Raw genomic sequence first — 10,598 nt, 5'->3', positions numbered from 1 at the left:
ATAAAAATCGAATTCGATAACGATAATTTAAGCAAATCTCGTAGGTTATAAGAGCTAGAGTCACCGAATTTGTCACATGTAACTTTTCTTTAATTTTATATCATTCAAATTTGATGCTGGTAGAAGAGGGTTCTGGGTATCCCCTGTCGGGAACTCCCAACTAAAGCCCCTTACTTGTTTCTCTATGTGTACATAATAGAACACCAAGGATTATAAACAGTTTGATAACTGTATAAAGCTAACAGACTGGAAAAAAGCTGGCTCTCCAAGACGACTTGGAAGACAGGTCGTCAAGAGAGTCATGCATACTCGTGTCCAATAAAAATGGACACAGCAGGCAGCTTTTGCGACCGACAACTGCTCAGCCTTGGCATGAGTGTCGTGACAAGCAGCTTTAGTACTTGTTGAGCCAAGTCGAACGATTAATATCCTCCCCCTGTGCAGTCCATGAATACGGGTGCATACACATATATCACATAAGTACGTAAATGTTGTATTTGGTGCATTGGCCAAAACATAAACCGGCCCAGTGGCCAGCCGGCTCAACACCTCAATAAGTTGTAAGCCTGAAGACAGCCACAATCTACGACTAGACAGGCAGGTGAACGCAATCATTGCCCGGCTCGGTATCGGGCTTGGGAAAGGTAATGGGTTGCATACACACGGCATACACATGCAACTGCAACGGCTGCCAAGACGTTGGCCAATCGGCTGGCATTAAGCTAACCACGATTTGTGCGGCCGTCTGAGCTGCTGCTGCACTTGCTCGCTTCTGGCACGCTGTCCGTCTAAGCCAAATAGAAACCACACAGCCAGAGACAAAGGCAACACACACAAGCATATGGGGCGAGTGTCTGCACGCGCTGCGGCTACAATAACTGTGAAAATATTTTTTCAAGAATCGGCAAACAATTCCAACGCCAACTAGAAGCAACAACATCAACAGAGACAGCAGCGGCAACAGCGGCTGCAGTGGCAATGGCAACAATACCAACAACAAAACGTTGTTTTCCGCTTAAGCGCATCGTTAAGATTGCGACGACTCCGACTTCCATCTACTCGCGACTCGCGACCACCCGCCCAACTTCCGACTCCCCAGTCAGGCGACTCATGGGGCCAAGGCAGCCAGCAGCCGGCAGCCGGCAGCCGGGCAAAGCTACGTTTCACTATGTTAGTTTGTGTTGTATTTGCCGCACACAATTTTTCCTGAAATAACAACAGGCACAAAGCAACACGAGTGGGAATGAGACATGTGCAGGAAATGCACAACTTTTATATACCCTGGACATGCAGCATGTAAATATTACAATGCCCGAACCACACCGAGATAGAGATCGGCTGTATAATAATTTCCACTTAATAATATAGAAAAGCGAAGTGCCCACATTTAAATACAGTTTCGAGTTGTTGTTCCAGTTTTAAGATCAAACAAAAATATATACCAAATAGTTTGAAGGTGAAGAAATATGTATACGCTTTGCAATTAATAGGGTATGTAAAACAAACCTCAGTTGAGGCTGCATTGTCGAGAGTACAACAGCGACTCACCAAAGCCAAGCGGCTAAAGAGCCAAAGGGAACAGAAGTAACAACAAAAACATAAACAAAAGCAAAAACAAAAGCAAAGGCAACAAACACAACAAAAACCAAAGAAGAGAACAGAAATGTGCACATGCTTCGCTGCTTGAAGTGCGCTATTTTGCACCTATGGGGATTTTGTGTCCCTCGTACATGCAAAACATGAAAATCCATTCGAAATCAGTCAACGCGCCAAGGCTTTCATTCAGTTAGAAGGCCCGCCAGACAGTAGACAACAGCAACAACAACAGAAAGGAGCCAAAAACGATGGGCAAGGGCATCAGGCAGCCGGGTTCAGGGGTGGGGTATGCGGGGCTGATGGGTGCCCTGGCTGTGGCTTCATTTGTGCAGCGAGCCAAGCGCCAAAAAGCAGGCAATAGAAAATATTACAGTGGCAGCAGCTGCACATGTGTGAGTATATGTACGAGCATTTCTCTGTCTGCATGCGTGTGTGTGTGTGTGTGTGTGTGTGTGTGTGTGTGTTCAAGTGAAGCTTGAAGCGGAAGTGCGGCTTGATTTACTCAACTCGTTTGCTCGCTCGTTTATTTCCGACTGCACATATTTTGCTGCAGTTGCTATTCCACGATATTTTTTTTTTTTTCTTCTCCATGCTGCTGAGTTGCTCTTCCTGTTGCAGCCTAAAATATTTATTAGCCTTAAAACCAAAATACTTTTTCACCAACTGCAAGTTAAAGACTTAAGCTGATCCGATTTATTCGGTCTGGGCCCAAACCAAATGGTCCGGAAATGAAAATGACGCATAGTCCCCTCGCTCCCATCTCTTCATAAAAAAGGCGCCCATGTTTATTAAAGCATTTCTTACGCATCATTTGTTGCTCTGCCGATCCGCGTTCGAGTCCCAGTCCGCAATCTCAACTAGCAAAAAAAAAATAGAAAAGAGCAGCGTGGCAAACAGGACACAGGGATGCAAGAAACGAATGCAAATCAAGTTGAACCAAGTCGCTTCGCTTTGGGCCCGCTTTGAGCCAAACATAATGAAAACGCAGCCACAACTTGGACGCAAATGAAAGTTGTCTGTTTTCCATTTCCAAATTTCAGTTGCCCATTTCCAGTTGCCAGTTGCCAGTTGCCAGTCTCCTTTTTGCATTCCACTTGCAATAGAGTTCCAAATTACAAGTTGGCAAATTGAAGGCAACAGAAAAAGCTTCATTGTTTTCGGCGAACCGACAATTTGGTACTCTCACAAAAGTTATAAAGCATTTCATGCCACAATTCTGAGTGCAAAGAGCTTAAAAGCTGAAATATTTACGAAACCTTACCTTATGTAATGTAAACGGAGTTTTGGAGAATTCCACCATCAACTGTGGAAAATTGATGGAAGTCAACTCTATGAAACTCATCTGTTTATTAACAGAACGTTTTCACGGGGGGCGTATTTCCAATTTTTGGAAAACCTACGCATTCCATAGAAAATGTGAGTCCAAGTTTGTATTTCGTGCGATAAATTGTATGCCAGCTTTCGCATATTCCGAACGTTCCACATTCCTAGGTGGAATATGTGGGAGAACGGTTAACTGTGCATTTTTATAGCTCTACATTATAAAATAATAATGAAAAAAAAAACATCTCAATGTGAGAAAAATAACTGAAATAGTGTTGATCGCAATGTGACCAATAACAGTATTGTCATTTGATTGGCTGAGTCTAGGCACATCGATATAAAAGCGAACATATTTAGATACTCGTAAAAAAATAGATATATTAGTACATGCATAGATATACAAATAGATGTATAGAAAGATGAATAAGTGCACATATATATCTAAGCTAGTTATATAAATAGATATAGAGAGATATGGAGAGATATATAGATAGATGATATATAGATAGATAGATAGATAGATAGATAAATAGATAGCTAGAAAAATGAATAGATATACTACAAAATACCGACTTGCCTTCTTTTAAATGTAAACACGCGCAATATTTACTAAAACAAAAAATGTCTTATGTTTTTCTTAGCATATAAAAACTAAATACACTTGTTTTTTTTTTTTTCTTTGGAAATTTGTTAGCAAAGAGCTTAAAAGCAAGACTAACTTTCAAACAGCTTAAAAGATGCACTTTGGCTCAAGACGGTCAAGTGGCCAATGATTCTCCAAATAGGAGTAGCAATTAGTCTTTGGCTGGCTGCTGATGCCGAGGCGAATGCTGTCCAAAGCACATTTCTGGGCTAACATGACGTATGAGTAATACAGTTGCAAGAGATTTGAGTGTGGGTGTGTGTGTGCGTGTGTGAGGTCCTGTTAGTGTGTGTCTGAATGTGTGTACTGGCTCCGGTTATCAGAATTTTCACTCAGTTCTAGTCCTTAAACAGGATGCAATATACTGGGTATAAGAACTGACACTTGGATACCATTTTAATGGTGTGTGTTTTGGCAACAGGGAGGTTACATGATTTGGACAAACATTTTTGTTGTTTTAGGCATCAAGGTACACAAAGTAAATACCAGCTATATACTAGCCAGCAAAGTCGTATGTCTAACGTAGTAATTACTAAAAGTTGTAGTATTCAAAGTTCAATTATTTTTCTATAGCTGCATTGACATGGGGCTACGAGCACGTGTTGGTCAGAGAACGAGCAGCTCCCGCACTGGGCAACTGACTGCAGTCCGTGCACGTAACGCATTTAGAGGGAATCTGTGTAACTTGAGCAACAATCGGGGGCATCGATCAGGGCACCTAAACGATACACACAGGCAGCCAAACGCCCCATATTTAATTGCCAGCATGTGCGGATTTGTTTTTCTGTGTGCTTTTCTTTTCGTTTTTTTGCCTTGTTGGTTCTCAGTTGGCCGCAAAATCTTTACAAAACGAAAAGAAATTAAGTAAATCACCAAATTAATTGTTCAACCAAACAACAGCAGCAATCGAGCACACAATTGCAGGTCAATGGACAGCACAGAGCAGAACGTGAATGTGGCAGGAATAAAAGACTGGAAAGCGAGTAACGAGTTGCGAGTTGCGAGTAGCGAGTGGCGAGTGGCGAGTGAGAAGTAGAAAACAACAAGGGGCAGCAAGCGGCAAGTAAAGGAGAATGCAATGTACGGAAAAATCACAGCAAAGCAATGTCAAATGAAAAGAAACAGAAGTCAATAAGCTGTATTAGAAAACACACACATAATCACACTCTACACACACATAGTCAGCCTCTGGGCCACAAATGAAGGCATAAAACTCAATGACAACTAACTGCCTTTGCCTTCGTGTTCACTTCCGATTCGTTGCCTTCACAGCCAGCACGTCTACGTCTCAGCCCAGTTTTAAGCCCCCATTCAATCAAACATTTGCCCAGCGTTGCCAGACTAAACAAAGTCGTCGAAATTTAAGTGTTGGAAATGCTTTTTTCTTTTTCTCTTGTCGAGCTTGTTTTGTTTGGGAATTAGCCGCATTTCGGTGACTTGTTAACTCAATTGATGTGCTCGCCCTCCTCCGCACATTGGCCAAGCTCACAGCTTGTACTTAACCATAAATTGTAGTTTTTATGTGCTTAAGTGGCAGCATTTACAGAACTTTGGCCTAAAATCCGTTGCCCCCAAATAAGCAATAGCAATAGTTGTTAAATACCCTGGAGACACGGGCTGTTAGGATGATATGTGTACATTTCACAAGTGACAATTAATATTATTGTACTTTAACAATTATTTGAGCTAGTTTGAGACTTTTTTGTGCAAAACCTAATTCGTTTTCTTCTTCTTCGAGTTTTCAAGCTCATTTAGATATCTTTTATTCAGTAAATCGATAGCTTTGATAATTATCGATCAATTATCGATGCTATTATTATTATTTGTTTTTCACGCCAGCTTAAGGAATATGGGCAGATTTGGATTCTCAAATGGATATAGGATATATCTGGTATATGGCAAATGTAGGGTATCTAATTATTTAGCAGCGCTGTAAATGTCTCATGGCATATACCACTTGTTTTCTACGTGTTTTGCGAATTGGCAAATGCTTCAATTAAATTTGATTTGTTCCTCACCGCACACACACTCAAACACACCCACCTAACACACACACATACACACACACACACACACTCACACTTACACTACTGTGACATGCATGGGCAATTTGATAAGCTCAATCGCCGTTTCTCGTCATTCAGGTCCCTCTTCCCTCTGGCCTTTCCCCATCATTAGTTTCGTACTTTGTGCGCTTTTTGCTCGTCGCTGGCCGCAAATTTACTGCACGGCCATAGTTGTCCAAGAATGTGTGTGAGAGTATATACATGTGTGTGTGTGTGTGTGTGTGTGTGTGTGTAAGCGAGTTGATAACCAAAAGCAGCCGCCCATCGACAGCTCAGTTGGGCTCCAATTTTAACTCCAAGTGCGGCACGAATCGTACCTTCTGTGTCCCGGACCGTTGCCTGGAAATGACATTTTCACATCATTTGCTGATGTGGCAAATGTGTGCGAGACGCGCGCGCGCGTGTGTGTGTGTGTGTGTGTGTGTTTGCGCGTATGTGTGCACCTCGTAATAGAACTCAAATTCACTTCATTTCATCGCCGGCTGTAAAACCGAACCAAAAAAGATGTGAATATCCTCGTAGCCATGTGGTCAACAGCATTCGAGCTTGAAGCGTGTGTGTGCGTTGAGGATTGGGCATCTGCTGCCATTCGCCGCCCCCCACCCCCCTCCCCCAGCCCCCTTTTTTTGGTCATTTCCGTTGCAAAATTTGGGCTATCCACGTTAGCTGCATCGGATGAACTGAAAGCTGCAGCACCTTTTGAATACACTTGTCGACGCTGACGCTACCATCATAATGCCAATGAAATGAACCTTCTCCGGCCCTGATTCCGTTTCGTATGCATTCAGTTGGCCCGCCCATTCGAATGGCCCCCGCACCAATAAACACGATATTTCTGTGACTTAAGTGCATGTGTGTTTAACACTGCGCACAAATTCTCAGCGAGTAATAAAATCTCAAAAGCTGGCTATCAAATGAACAGACCCTACTTACTATCCTGACTGCTGGTTGCATTTGATATTAGTTCCGACTAACTGTGTAAGCTACTGCTTAAAATTTTAACATTTGCTTAGATACCAATTTAACATATAATGGCAAGTCCTATGCCAACGATCTGCTAATAAGCGAATTTTTCAATATCAGAATCGAAATTCGTAACCTTTACATGTTTTATTTTTTTTTTAAATATTTCATATATCCTTGAAATTTGAATAATCTCCATTTAAATACTTGTTATAAATTTGCTTCTCAATTAGCCATTGCAATGCATTTGAAACGAACCCAATACGAGGCTAACTATCACAAGATTCGTGGTAACTTTCTAGGTGATAAAACTAACTATTTCTTAAAGTCTTTCTACAAAATCAATTGAAGATCAACTGCAATTTATTTTGCTTTTCGATAGCAGTTGCGTATGTTTCAGAACTGTACTGAAACTCGGCTTCTTGGAACCTACACAGAATTCTCATAATTAATATAAATCAAAATAAACTCTATTGGATTTAGAGTTTCGCTAATAGCTCTTTTAACCTAATTCGCGCCTTCTCTTGCAAAGTGAAGTCTACTTTTAAAAATGTTCGTCACTTTTGTCCCACTGTGCGACAGCAGTTTGTTTGTTCTTGACTTGCACTTTGGCTGCACTTTTCTCTATGGTTGTAGCTTCGACCCTACCGCACACACACACACACAGAAACACTCACACTCACATATGCATCTGACTGCAAATCATTTAATATTTCGTCTTTTGCTGATTTTGCACTTTTCATTTGGCATTGCGAGTGATTTTCAAAATCATTTACTTCAACATATTCTCTCTCCTTGCGTGAACCCTTTCTTTGCCTTTGCCTTTGGCTTTGGCATCCGCTTTCTTGCTGCGTTTCTTGCTCTGGCTCTGGGTCTGTCTCTGGCTCTCCTTTATCGTTCGCGTCATCGTCTTGTTGCATTTCAAGCGCAAGTTTTTGCCCGCTTTTCCGTTCATCTTTTTTCTTCGCTTCTTCCTCCTTTTTTTTTTTTGGCTAATGCATTTTTGGGTGCTGCCGTCAACGGCCACTCCCAGCGCCACTCCCACTGCCAGAATAGGGGGCGCGCCTGTCGTTATTGCTGATGGATATTTGGTCGTTATTGTGACTATACCCCGTCAGCCACCCAACCCGCCCTGCCCCGCCCACAATCAACCCCCTATTGCTGCTGCTGCTGCTGCTGCTGCTGCTGCTGCTGCTGCTGCTGCAGTTGTTGCTTTTCTTGACGCTGTACTTAAAATATCATTTCTTACGCTGACATAGCGCTTAAATGGTTTCTCCCTATTGTTGCTGTTGCGTTCGTCTCTTTTATTGTTTAACTTTTTAAGGAATTGCGTGAAATATTTGTGATTTCCTTTGACTTTCTTTTCATTTATATAATTTTTCCACTTCAACGCTCCTCTCTCCGACCCTCTCTTTTATTATTCCACTTTCCTTTAGTTTGTTTTAGTAATTTTTTTATTGTCATTCATTATGCTTTACTGTAATTTTCTGTTATCATATCCAATCCAACTGATTATCGTTGTTTGCCCTCCCCATCTTTATCTTTATTCTGGCGCATCTTCTTTTTTTTTTCATTCCGTAAGGAATACTTAGGAGTTCACGGATGCCTTTTATTATCATACTCATTTCATTTTGAAACTTATCTTTATTTTGCCACTTTCTTTCCGTCTTTGTTTTATTTCTTTTTACAGCCCTTTGCTTATCCTCGATGCTACCAGGCTCCACATATAGAATATTTATTTCTAAGTCCTCAATCTACCCCAGATACATATTCTAGGTTTACTTAAACATCTGAAATACCCACTGCTCAATATGATATTTTCCAAGTATTTGTAAAAATACCTCATCTTTTTTAGTATTTTCTGTTAGTATATGTTTAGTTTTTTACTTTGACTCGATCGAAATATGTCTATGACCTTTATTATAATAATACTGAATCTTTTCTCTCTCTCTCTCTCTCGCTGGCTTTTTACTCTGTTCTACTTTTATAATTCATTTAGCATATCCTTGCATTTATCTTGTCTGCTTCGTAGACGAACTTCTTTCAAACTGACAAGACTTTGCTCAAATTGATTTCCTCTTTTAAGAATTCCAAAATTTTGTATTCAGCAAGTTTTTCTATATTGTTGCCTCCTTTAGCTGTGTTCTGTTCTTCTTCTTCTTCTTGTCTAGCATCACATATTCCACTGCAATTGTCCTCGAGCGTTTTCAAGTACAATGCGAGTACATGGCTGGCAAAAAACTTAAAGCCATAAGTTTGAGCCACGCCTACCGCCCAGCTGCTAACATAATGCCAAGTTTGAGGAGGCTCTTTCCGGCTTGCTCTCTTGCTCGCTCTCCCTCTCTCTCTCTCTCTCGCGTTTGACCAGTGTCCCTGTGTCGGAATATTAATCTTGGCCAAGTTAAAAGCAAAACACTTGCGCCCACTGCGTTATATTGTTGTCCTTGTTGTGCTCGCTGTTGTTGTTTGTGTTGCTGCTGTTGGCCACAGCTGCCAAGAGTGCGAGAAAAGTCCAAGTCCAAGTCTCTATCTTAGTCCAAGTGCCCAGTGGCGCCTGTCAACGGCCACCAAATGGCAGCCAACTTCAACAGCAGCTCAACGACAGCAAAAAAAGAACTAAAGTATAATCACAGGCATCGTTTGGCCAGTTCCCCTTATCCCCCTTCTCTGATCCCCTTCTACTTTTCTTCTTCTTGTTGGTAGCCGCCGCTGTCTTAACGTTTAAATGGGCCGGCATTAAGCTATTAGCATAATTTTTGTGCATTATCATTACGACAACGAGCAGCAAAACACAATTTCTACACACACACAATTTCTACACACACACACACACACACACACACACACAGACAGACACATAAAGGAAGCCCCAGAAAAAGTACACTCTCAAGATGATCCCATTTATCATTGACATATTTGTTGTTGTTTCTGTTGCTGCGGGGGAAAACGCATCAAAATTCGCTCTTACCAGGAAAAAAAAACAAATAAAACGAACTTCAAAACTTTTTCTTAGTCAACAAGCCGGGAGGACAGCACTCACCTGCAATGAAAATAGAAACAGAATGGAAAAATGAAAAACACACATTTTACAGATGGAAACGAAATGCTTATAAAATTAAAACTAGTTCAAAAAACTAGTCCATTGCACAGAAGTCCGAAAAATGTACCTAATGGACTTCTTCAAATACACATAAAAGCCACGGAAAGACCACTTTGAGCCCAAAAAGTGGATTGACAACTGGACTATAAATCTAAAAGTTAACTAAAAAAAAATGTGCCCTATGGTGCGTGTGTTTCTTTTTCTATTTGCCATGGCTATACACTGTATATATATTGCCTAGCTGAGTACAGGGTATCTACTAGTCGGTCACTCCCGACCAGAGCACTCTTGCTTGCGACGTATTACGGTTTTTGTTCGTTCTCAGTTGGGCTGTTCGACTTCTTTGCAGCACAACGGAAAAACAAGGGCTAAGCCTTTGAGTTTGGCAAAAGCCTTGCAGGCACACGAACACATTAACACTAACACACACACACACACACACACACACTCATACACGCACACTAAGCCACACACACTTTCACGAATTCATTTACAGCTTATACTTAAGACAGCTTATTTATTTCCCACTATTTAGACTGTATATTTCTTGAGATCTTCTCAAAGAAGTGATTATTTTTACTGTATTCAGATATAACAATATCCAAAACCAATTCGTAGTCCATTCGGATAATTTTATGCCTTGAACACATTAATAGCTTTTCCAACAGGGTCATCACTGCTTATTTTGTGCAACCACACATTCACAAAGAAGATGTTTGTATGTTTGTGCTTATAATTCTCAACTGCTTAAAGCGCAGAGTTAACACACTCCTGAGTGACCCGGAACATGTGCCTCTACTGATGTCGCATTGCACTAAGGGAAATTTAATCCTTTTGAGGCCAAAACTCATTATCCAAAAAGTGCTTAAGATAAGAAACGTTTCGCTTAAGCGCACAGGAAGCACGT

The 10,598-nt window shown here is 41.1% G+C and overlaps 1 protein-coding gene across 4 annotated transcripts in view; it reads right to left on the bottom strand.

Annotated features, from left to right (window-relative positions):
• The window catches only part of Mnr (Membrane-bound Notch regulator), a 93,680-nt gene that overhangs the window by 57,799 nt on the left and 25,283 nt on the right, over positions 1 to 10,598 (bottom strand). The gene's annotated exons all lie outside the window — the stretch shown is intronic.

Source organism: Drosophila virilis, chromosome X (genome assembly GCF_030788295.1).
Source record: "Drosophila virilis strain 15010-1051.87 chromosome X, Dvir_AGI_RSII-ME, whole genome shotgun sequence".
NCBI classification, from domain to species: domain Eukaryota; kingdom Metazoa; phylum Arthropoda; class Insecta; order Diptera; family Drosophilidae; genus Drosophila; species Drosophila virilis.
Note: the sequence above shows the minus strand (reverse complement) of the source record. Positions and strands in the feature narration are given on the sequence as shown.